Below are 12,131 nucleotides of genomic sequence, written 5' to 3' on the forward strand. Positions count from 1 at the left end.
ATTGTTGGACGGCACCCGAAGGATTCGGTTAGCCATGGCTTGTGTAAGCAAAGGTTGGGAGGAGTGTCATCATAATAAAACTAAAATAAAAAGGCACTCCTTCATGGTATGAGATTGTTGGCAGGCACCCGAGGATTCGGTTAGCCATGGTTTGTGAAAGAAAGGTTGGAAGGAGTGCCACCCAAAAATAAAATAATTCATGGGAGCCGCTCTTGGAAGTCCGGTTGGCGAGGTAGTTAGAGTACCCGCTACCATTCGTTGACAACAACATACACCTCTCAAAACTTTACTTTTATGCTCTCTTTATGTTTTCAAAATCAAAGCTCTAGCACAAATATAGCAATCGATGCTTTCCTCTTTGAAGGACCATTCTTTTACTTTTATTGTTGAGTCAGTTCACCTATTTCTCTCCACCTCAAGAAGCAAACACTTGTGTGAACTGTGCATTGATTCTTACATATTTGCATATTGCATTTGTTATATTGCTTTGCATTGACAATTATCCATGAGATATACATGTTACAAGTTGAAAGCAACCGCTGAAACTTAATCTTCTTTTGTGTTGTTTCAGTACCTTTACTTTGAATTATTGCTTTATGAGTTAACTCTTATGCAAGACTTATTGATGCTTGTCTTGAAGTGCTATTCATGAAAAGTCTTTGCTTTATGATTCACTTGTTTACTCATGTCATACACATTGTTTTGATCGCTTTGCATTCATTACATATGCCTTACAAATAGTATGATCAAGATTATGATGGCATGTCACTCCGGAAATTATCTTTGTTATCGTTTTACCTGCTCGGGACGAGCGAGAACTAAGCTTGGGGATGCTGATACGTCTCTAACGTATCGATAATTTCTTGTGTTCCATGCCACATTATTGATGTTATCTACATGTTTTATGCACACTTTATGTCATATTCGTGCATTTTCTGGAACTAACCTATTAACAAGATGCCGAAGTGCCAGTTCCTGTTTTCAGCTGTTTTTGGTTTCAGAAATCCTAGTAACGAAATATTCTCGGAATCGGACGAAATCAACGCCAAAGATCTTAGAATCCCCGGAAGCATCCAGAACACACGAGAGGGACCGGAGGGGGGCACAGGCCCACCACACCATACCCTGGCGCGGCCTAGGGGGCGCGCCCCCTAGGGTTTGGCCAGCCCTTCGACCCCACGGCGCCGCCTCTTCGCCTATAAGAAGCCCCTGGATCAGAAAACCCGAACACAATTGACGAAACCCACGAAACACCGCTCGAGCCGCCGCCATCGCGAAGCCAAGATGCACGGGGACAGGATCTGTTCCGGCACCACTGCCGGAGCGGGGAAGATGCCCCGGAAGGCTTCTCCATCGACACCGCTGCCATCTCCACCGCCATCTTCATCACCGCTGCTGCTCCCATGAGGAGGGAGTAGTTCTCCATCGAGGCTCGGGGGCTGTACCGGTAGCTATGTGGTTCATCTCTCTTCCATGTACTTCAATACAATGATCTCATTGAGATTCATATGAGTTTGTATCACTACTATCTATGTGCTACTCTAGTGATGTTATTAAAGTAGTTCTATTCCTCCTGCACGTGTGTAAAGGTGACTAGTGTGTGCACCGTGTGGTTCTTGTCGTAGGCTATGATCATGATCTCTTGTAGATTGTGGAGTTAATTATCATTATGATGGTATTGATGTGATCTATTCCTCCTACATATGCATGAAGGTTACGGTGTGCATGCTATGCTAGTACTTGGTTTAGTCTGTTGATCTATCTTACACTAAAGGTTACTAAAATATGAGCATTATTGTGGAGCTTGTTAACTCCGGCATTGAGGATTCGTGTAATCCTACGCAATGTGTTCTTCATCCAACAAAAGTGTAGAGTATGCATTTATCTGTTCTGTTATGTGATCAATGTTGAGAGTGTCCACTAGTGAAAGTCTAATCCCTAGGCCTTGTTCCTAAATACTCGCTGAGTTACTACTTGCTTGTTTCTTGTTTCTTTGTGTTACTACTTGCTGCAATATTACCACCATCAACTACACGCCGGCAAGCACTTTTACGGCACCGTTACTACTACTCATACTTATTTATACCACCTGTATTTCACTATCTCTTCGCCGAACTAGTGCACCTATTAGGTGTGTTGGGGACACAAGAGACTTCTTGCTTTGTGGTTGCGGGGTTGCATGAGAGGGATATCTTTGACCTCTTCCTCCACGAGTTCGATAAACCTTGGGTATCCACTTAAGGGAAACTTGCTGTCTGTTCTACAAACCTCCGCACTTGGAGGCCCAACATCGTCTACGGAAAGGAGGGGAACGTAGACATCAAGTTTGCTCAAAGAAATTATGCTACAACCGAAAAAGAATTGTTAGCTGTAGTCTTTGCTTGTGATAAGTTTAGATCATATATTATTGATTCAAAAGTTACGATTCATACTTCGATCATGCTTGCAATTAGATACCTTATGACAAAGAAAGATGCTAAGCCGAGGCTTATTAGATGGGTACTTCTTTTGCAAGAATTTGATTTACATATTGTAGATAAGAAAGGTCTTGATAATCCTGTTCTTTGATAATTTGTCTAGATTGGAAAATATTGCTTATGATCCTGTTCCTGTTAATGATAGTTTTCCAAATGAACAATTGGCTGTAATAAAGGTGAGCTCGCGAGACAGGTCCTTGGTATGCTTGATTATGCTAACTTTATTGTTTCCAAGTACTTGCCTCCAACCTTTTCAGCTCGCGCGAGAGGAGGAAATTCTTTTATGACTTGAGGCATTATTTCTGGGATGACCCACACTTATATAAAGAAGGAGTGGATGGTATTCTGCGAAGGTGTGTTCCCGAATATGAACAACAAGAGATATTGAGTAAATGTCATGGTAGTGCTTATGGAGGACATCACGCGGGAGAAAGAACCGCACAAAAGGTTCTACAATCAGGTTTTTATTGGCCAACTCTCATCAAAGATGCAAGGAAGTTTATTTTATCTTGTGATGAATGTCAAAGGGTTGGTAATATCTCCAGACGCAATGAAATGCCTATGAATTATACTCTTGTTATTGAACCATTTGATTGTTGGGGATTTGACTTCATGGGACCTTTTCCCTCTTCGAAGGTAACACTCATATACTTGTTGCTGTTGATTATGTTACTAAATGGGTAGAAGCTATACCCACAAAAAGTGCTGATGGTGAAACTTCTTTAAAAATGCTTTTAGATATTATTTTTCCTAGATTTGGAGTTCCTAGATATATTATGGTCGATGGAGGTTCTCATTTTATTCATGGAGGTTTTAGAAAAACTCTTGCTAGGTATGGTATTAATCATAGAATTGCTTCGCTTATCACCCTCAAACTAGTGGTCAAGTAGAATTATCAAATAGAGAAATTAAATCTATTTTGGGAAAGACCGTTAATAAATCTAGAAAGAATTGGGCTAGTAAATTGAAGGATGCACTATGGGCTTATAGAACTGCTTATAAAAACCCCATGGGAATGTCACCTTATAAAATGGTTTATGGAAAAGCTTGTCATTTACCTTTAGAACTAGAGCACAAAGCTTATTGGGCTGTTAGAGAATTAAATAAAGATCCTAAACTTGCCGGTAATAAGAGGTTGCTGCAATTAAGTTCTCTAGATGAATGGAGAAGTGAAGCTTATGAAAATGCTAAACTCTTTAAAGAGAAAGTTAAGAAATGGCATGATAGAAGGATCATCAAAAGAGAGTTCAATATTGGGGATAAAGTCCTATTGTATCGGTCTCGTCTCAGACTCTTTGCAGGGAAATTACTCTCGAAATGGGAAGGACCATATGTTGTTGAGGAGGTGTATCGTTCAGGAGCAATTAAAATTAGCTCTCCCCAAGGCAATGCTACGCAAGTGGTGAATGGGCAAAAACTCAAGCATTATATCTCGGGTGATTCTTATAATGTTGATATTGATATTATTCAAGTGGAAACACCGGAGGCTTTCATCAAAGGACAAATTGACAGTCCGCCAGAACTCGACTTTGAATAGGTAACAGTATTGGTAATGAAAAGTTCGCAATTTACTTTCCGAACAATATTTTTGCTGTTTTTGGAAAATATGAAAAATTACGAGATCGAAACGGAGTGGAAAGGACGCACGAGGGCGTGCCCCCATAGGCCGGCGCAGGCCCCAGCCTGGCCGCGACGACCTATGAGGACACCGCCTCGTCGCCCCTCTCCGACTCTGGTTCGACCTGGTACTTTCCGTTTGTTCTGAATTTTTTTATTATATAATCCCCCGGACCCCTGGAGGTCCGTATATCGTTTTCTCGACGTGTTTTGTTTCGAGCTGTTTCTGCCAGGATTTGTCTTTGATCTAGAGCACCATGGCCTCCGACAACAAGGGCAAGGGGGTTTCGAAGGAAGAAGTGAAAAGGATGTCGTCAAAACAAGAGCAACAAGCTGTTGGGAGTAAGCAAATCTTGGTGGGATCTGTTGACACTCGACGTTCTTTCTCTCATAACTCGCAGGGACCCTTACCACCAACTCTTGGTCTTGTCTCTTTCCCTGCACTGGAAGAAGTTCTACGGACTACCGATGAGTTTTGTGATCAATATCGGGCTCTAAGAAGAGAAGTGGAGATACTCCAGGAGGAGAATTACCGACTCCATAGATTGCTGGAATATTATTCGATACCCGTCACAAGATCGCCACCGCCAACTTCAGATAACAATGAATCTCTTCGAGTCTTAGTGCAGAATTGCCAAGCCGAGAAGTTGAAGTTGGAAGGAGATCTGTAAGAAGCGCGGGAGGAACTCATCACCACCATCGCCAAAGGAGTAATTCATCATCGGTATTGGCATCCCCTTGGTTTGTTCCAAGCTTGGGGGAGTGCCGCGGTATCACCTCATCACTACCTTTTACTTTTTACTATCAAGTAGTGTCATATCATGAGTAGGGAAGTTATCTTATAAGATGGGTTGCAGTGTGGAAGTATCTCTCCTTTAGTTTGTCTATATATCCCTTGGTGTGAGTTATCGTTATGGAATATTAATGAGAAGTCTTATCATTTACATATTGCACACCTTATTTTAGTTTGCAATTTCTACTATATGATTGATCTCGATTTTAGTATTGGTACCACTTTGGGAGCATTGAGTAAATCTATTTGGTTTTGGCAAACTTAGCAATGGTCAATAGTAACAACACTTTGAGTTTTAGAAGAATAGAGGAAATACATGTAGAAGATGTTATTATCTTTCTTATCAGTTCTTAGCTTAGTATTCTGAAGTTAAAACTGTTTGTGCTTACAAGTGAGATGCATGATTGTTTTTATCACATGTATATTTGTTTGTTTCCCTCAACTCTTATGCTTGCTAATTAACCTTGCTAGCCAAAGACCCGTACTGAGAGGGAACACTTCTCGTGCATCCAAACCTGAACCCAAACCTATGCCATTTGTGTCCACCATATCTACCTATCGCATGGTATTTTCTCGCCATTCCAAGTAAATACTTCATGTGCTACCTTTAAACAATTCAAAATTTATTACTTCTTATTTGTGTCAATGTTTTATAGCTCATGAGGAAGTATGTGGTGTTTTATCTTTCGATCTTGTTAGGCAGCCTCCACTAATGGACTAGTGGCTTCATCCACTTATCCTATAATTTTGCAATAAGAGCTGGCAACGGGGTTCCCAGCCCCATTTAATCAACTTTCATTAATAATTCTCTTCACATGTTTTGCTTTGATTCATCAGTAAGCAACTTAATTTTGCAATAGACACTCCTCCATGGTATGAGATTGTTGGAAGGCACCCGAGGATTCGGGGTTAGCCATGGCTTGTGTAAGCAAAGGTTGGGGGGAGTGTCATCCTTAAATAAACTAAAATACATGTGTAAACAAAAGAGAAGAGGGATGATCTACCTTGCTGGTAGAGATAACGTCCTTCATGGGAGCCGCTCTTTGGAGGTATGTTTGGCAAGGGGTTAAAGTACTCGCTTACCGATCGTTGACAACGACAAACACCTCTCAAAACTTTACTTTTATTCTCTTTATATGATTTCAAAACTGAAAAAGCTCTAGCACATGATTTAATCCATGCTTCCTCTGCGAAGGGCCTGTCTTTTACTTTATGTTGAGTCGGTAAACCTATTTCCCTCCATCTCAAGCAAGCATTTGAGTTGTTGTGATCAAACTATTATATTGTGATTTGCTTCATCATGTCTTTACTCTTCCTTGTTTAGTACAAGTTTTACCTGAATGAATACAACTTTGAAAGTCATCAATGATTAATATGATTGAGTATGCAAGTTTACCATAAGCTTTTAATATGAGAGCGCTGCTCAATAGATAAGTATAATTTGTTAAATGTTCTCTGACCAAGAACAAAGTTTGCCATCACCAATTATGATTTCTTATGCACCTTTATTTGTGATTACCTTATACTTGTTTCAAGTTGAGTTATATGAGGAAGTTGTTTACTATAATGTCTTGTGTGAATGAATATGATGCTTCTTGTCCGTATTTTATTTATCGACTCTTCACTCCATAAACATGTGGTCCTGTTTACCGAGTGCAGTTTTGCTTGGGGACAAGCGAAGTCTAAGCTTGGGGGGAGTTGATACGTCCAATTTGCATCACTATTTTATATCATAATTTGTTGTTATTCATTGATATATTTCATATTGGGACACAATACTTATGTTATTTCATCTATTTTGCATGTTTCATGATTATTTGGAGATCGCGCACCGGAGCCGAGGATTACTAGCTGGAAAAAGCACCGTCGGGATGCAATATTTCGGAAGATCAAGCTGTGGAAGGAAATTTCACCAAAAATCCTATTTTTCCAGATGACGAAGGAAGCCAGAAGGGGGAGCCAGCTGGACTCAAGGTGGGCCCAGACCATAGGGCGGCGCGGCCCATGGCCTGGCCGCGCCACCTTGTGGTGTGGGGGCCCCACAGCCCCTTTCGCCTCCTTTTCTTCGCGAAACTCTTCGTCCCGAAAACCTAAGCCACAGAGGGATCCTCACGAAGGGTGACAACCGCCTCTGCGGGGCAGAGAACACCAGAGAGAAAAGAGCTCTCCGGCGGGCAGGATTCCGCCAGGGAAATTCCCTCTCGGAGGGGGAAATCGACGCCATCGTCACCGCCATCGAGCTGGACATCATCTCCATCACCATCATCATCATCTCCACCATCATCACCGCCGTCTCCACCGCTGGACATCGTCACCGCTGTAGCAATTTGGGTTTGATCTTGATTGTTTGATAGGGGAAACTCTCCCGTACTCGATTTCTACTTGTTATTGATGCTATTGAGTGAAACCATTGAACCAAGGTTTATGTTCAGATTGTTATTCATCATCATATCACCTCTGATCATGTTCCATATGATGTCTCGTGAGTAGTTCGTTTAGTTCTTGAGGACATGGGTGAAGTCTAAATGTTAGTAGTGAACTATGGTTGAGTAATATTCAATGTTATGATATTTAAGTTGTGGTGTCATTCTTCTAGTGGTGTCGTGTGAACGTCGACTACACGACACTTCACCTTTATGGGCCTAGGGGAATGCATCTTGTATTCGTTTGCCAATTGCGGGGTTGCCGGAGTGACGAAACCTAAGCCCCGTTGGTATATCGATGCGGGAGGGATCGCGAGGATCTCGAGTTTAAGGCCGTGGTTAGATTTATCTTAATTACTTTCTTGTAGTTGCGGATGCTTGCAAGGGGTATAATCACAAGTATGTATTAGTCCTAGGAAGGGCGGTACATTAGCATAGGTTCACCCACACAACACTTATCAAAACAATGAAGATTAATCAGTCTGTATGTAGCGAAAGCACTAGACTAAAATCCCGTGTGTCCTCGAGAACGTTTGGTCATTATAAGTAAACAAACCGGCTTTTCCTTTGTGCTAAAAAGGATTGGGCCACTCGCTGCAATTATTTCTCTCGCATTTTACTTACTTGTACTTTGTTCATCTGTTACATCAAAACCCCCTGAATACTTGTCTGTGAGCATTTACAGTGAATCCTTCATCAAAACTGCTTGTCAACACCATCTGCTCCTCGTTGGGATCGACATTCTTACTTATCGAAGATACTGCGATACACCCCCTATACTTGTGGGTCATCAAGACTATTTTCTGGCGCCGTTGCTCGGGGAGTGAAGCGCTATTGGTAAGTGGAATTGGTAAGGAAAACCTTTACTCGTTTGTGCTGATTTTATTTCTACTTGCTTGCTATAAGTCATTATGGAGAGATCTTCTCTTCAATTTTTATTTGGGAAATCTACTACTACTGCAACGGTAGTGGATGAGGCGCCAGGTGAGGAAGTAATACCATATAAAATACCTATGAAAATTATTGAACGTGTTATGGATAACCGCTTGCTCATAACAAGATTTAGTAAAGCAGGTTTAATTTCAAAGAATTCTGCTGTAGTAGCAGGTGGAGCAATAGGTGTGCATAAGAAATCATTATTTTTTGTGGTTGTGAAGTCACACAACTTAGTATTTTCAGGAGTAGCCATTTTAGCAGTAGTAAATAAAGCAAACTAGATAAAGTAAATGCAAGTAACTAATTTTTTTGTGTTTTTGATATAGAGTGCAAGACAGTAAATAAAGTAAAACTAGCAACTAATTTTTTTGTGTTTTGATATAATGAAGCAAACAAAGTAGTAAATAAAATAAAGCAAGACAAAAACAAAGTAAAGAGATTGTATTGTGGAGACTCCCCTTGCAGCGTGTCTTGATCTCCCCGGCAACGGCGCCAGAAAAGTGGCTTGATACGTGTACACCACGCGTCCGTTGGGAACCCCAAGAGAAAGGTGTGATGCGTACAGCGGCAAGTTTTCCCTCAGTAAGAAACCAAGGTTTATCGAACCAGTAGGAGCTAATAAGCACGTTGAAGGTTGATGGCGGCGGGATGTAGTGCGACGCAACACCAGGGATTCCGGCGCCAACGTGGAACCTGCACAACACAACCAAAGTACTTTGCCCCAACGAAACAGATGAGGTTGTCAATCTCACCGGCTTGCTGTAACAAAGGATTAGATGTATAGTGTGGATGATGATTGTTTGCAGAAAACAGTAGAACAAGTATTGCAGTAGATTGTATTCAATGTAAAAGAATGGACCGGGGTCCACAGTTCACTAGAGATGTCTCTCCCATAAGATAAATAGCATGTTGGGTGAACAAATTACATTCGAGCAATTGACAAATAGAGAGGGCATGACCATGCACATACATGATATGATGAATATTGTGAGATTTAATTGGGCATTACGACAAAGTACATAGACCGCTATCCAGCATGCATTATGCCTAAAAAGTCCACCTTCAGGTTATCATCCGAACCCCTTCCAGTATTAAGTTGCAAACAACAGATAATTGCATTAAGTATGGTGCGTAATGTAATCAATAACTACATCCTTGGACATAGCATCAATGTTTTATCCCTAGTGGCAACAACACATCCACAACCTTAGAACTTTTCGTCACACTGTCCCAGATTTAATGGAGGCATGAACCCACTATCGAGCATAAATACTCCCTCTTGGAGTTAAGAGTAAAAACTTGGCCAGAGCCTCTACTAATAATGAAGAGCATGCAAGATCATAAACAACACATAGGTAATAGATTGATAATCAACATAACATAGTATTCTCTATCCATCGGATCCCGACAAACACAACATATAGCATTACAGATAGATGATCTTGATCATGTTAGGCAGCTCACAAGATCCGACAATGAAGCACATAAGGAGAAGACGACCATCTAGCTACTTGCTATGGACCCATAGTCCAGGGGTGAACTAATCACTCATCACTCCGGAGGCGACCATGGCGGTGAAGAGTCCTCCGGGAGATGATTCCCCTCTCCGGCGGGGTGCCGGAGGCGATCTCCTGAATCCCCCGAGATGGGATTGGCGGCGGCGGCGTCTCTGGAAGGTTTTCCGTATCGTGGCTCTCGGTACTGGGGGTTTCGCGATGAAGACTTACGTAGGCGGAAGGGCAGCCTCGGAGGGGTCACGGGGGCCCCACACACTAGGGCCGCGCGGCCCCCCCTGGGCCGCGCCGCCCTAGTGTGGCGGCGCCCCGTGGCCCCACTCCGTCTTCTCTTCGGTCTTCTGGATGCTTCGTGGCAAAATAGGCCCCTAGGCGTTGATTTCGTCCAATTCCGAGAATATTTCCTTACTAGGATTTCTGAAACCAAAAACAGCAGAAAACAACAACTGGCTCTTCGGCATCTTGTTAATAGGTTAGTGCCGGAAAATGCATAAATACAACATAAAGTATGCATAAAACATGTAGATATCATCAATAATGTGGCATGGAACATAAGAAATTATCGATACGTCGGAGATGTATCACGCGCGGCTGATCTGGATCTGAGTCGAGCTGGCCTGCTAGAGGCGGGGCGGCCTGAGGCGTGGCACGGTGGAGGCGTGCCGTCGCCGGCGTGTGGTGGCCAGGGCAGGCGCGGGAAGTCCATGGGAGGAGGAGCAGGGTGAGGGCGCTCCGGGGCGACGGCCCCAGTTTCCTCGGCAGTACGGAGGCCGCGGTGGCTACGTGGGCGTCGCGACGGTCGGGCTTCGGCGTTCGTCCTCGAGCCCCGTGTAGGTGTTGGTCAGCGCCCCTTCTATGTGGCGTTCCGGCGGCACCCACGGTGCTCTTTGGCGGTGCTCCGGTGGCTTCTGGCTATTGGTGCCGGGGGAGCTACACATCGACAACTAGTGGTTGGCCTTGAGGTTGCTGCAAGATGACGAGCGTTCGAGGCTGCGTGGCGGGGTGCGTGCGACAGCTCTCCGGGGGTCCCTTTGCGGCGGGTGTAGGTGGTGGTTTGTGCCGGTCCTTGTTGGCGGGCGCGAGGTTTTGAGACTCTTCGCTGGGCGAAATCTTTGTCTTGGCGGCTGGCCTGGACTGACGACGGTGACGCCCGTGGGCGCCGCATCCTTCTTGAAGGCGTCGTCGAAGCGGGTGTTTCTTGATCTCTGCCCGGGCTCTCCGGGGGAAACCCTAGATCCCTCGCGGGATGGGACGTGGGCGGCGCTCTTGTGTCGCTTTGCCTCTTGGGACCTCGCTTTGGACCTCCACCGGACAGAGGGTCTTGCAGAGTGTTTTGGTGGTTTCGGCGGAGGCGAGTTCGTCTTTGGCCAGGTGGAGCGCGGCCTCGGGGGCGGCGTGGTAGTTGGAGCGGTGGCTCCGGTCTTTCGCCTCCGCTTGTTGCGTTGAGGTGTGGTGTCGACCTGGTTGGTCGTCGACCCGTGTGGAGCGCTGGCGTGTGGTGTCGTGTTGTAAGGGTTTTTCGGCTAGTTTTCATCATAAAACTCGGGCGAACTCTTTTCTCCTATATCAAGGATAGGCAAAGCTTTTGCCTCGTTTCAACAAAAAATCAAATTTAAATAAATATTTTAATTATCCTTTGAATTCGAGTATTTCAGCGACCGGGTCGCTGGTGGATTAGGTTAATTTAGATGAAGTTCATTCAAACTCTATAAAACAGAATCAAATTTAAATGAATATTTTAATTATCGTTTGAATTCAAGTTTTTCAAATATTTCTTTGGGAGACGCGGCTAGGAGTGGACGCGCTCCAAACGCCGCACCACGCGTCGGTGTCCCCTAATCTACCGATTCGACGTTTTTGCCTGACATTGTGCGGGGAACGGGGCTCGAGATACTTTAAGTCTTGTGGCCACGTATCAAGACCCAAGGGATCTTAATATTAATTTCGTGAAGATATCAAAATCCAAAAGATCTTAATATTAATATCATGAAGATATGAAAATCTAAAAGATCTTAATATTAATATCGTGAAAATATCAATTACATATTAATTATCATGAAGATATCAAAATCCAAGGGCCCCTTTAATTTTTAGAATAAAAAAGTATCGGAATAGGATTCATGTAGGTTTGGAATATCATGTCAACTTGAATTCTATGGGAAGAGGAATTCTCTTTGTTTGTGGTGAAGGAATTATTTGACTAGTTAAATTTGTAGAATGCGATTTTATTTAAAAAATTATAGAATGTGATTTAGAAAGTCTAAAAATAGACAGAGAAATCGGGTGAAGAAAATGGGGAAAGCCCAAACTAAGGCTAGGGTTCCGATGATCACTAGATTAAAACACACCATTTGAGTTGGGAAGATGCTTT

General features: G+C 43.3%; 1 protein-coding gene across 1 annotated transcript in view; it reads right to left on the bottom strand.

Moving 5' to 3' along the window:
- The window catches only part of LOC124656532 (cytochrome P450 89A9-like), a 36,950-nt gene that overhangs the window by 1,129 nt on the left and 23,690 nt on the right, over positions 1 to 12,131 (bottom strand). The window lies entirely within an intron of this gene.

This window comes from Lolium rigidum, chromosome 5 (genome assembly GCF_022539505.1).
Source record: "Lolium rigidum isolate FL_2022 chromosome 5, APGP_CSIRO_Lrig_0.1, whole genome shotgun sequence".
In the NCBI taxonomy this organism is placed as follows: domain Eukaryota; kingdom Viridiplantae; phylum Streptophyta; class Magnoliopsida; order Poales; family Poaceae; genus Lolium; species Lolium rigidum.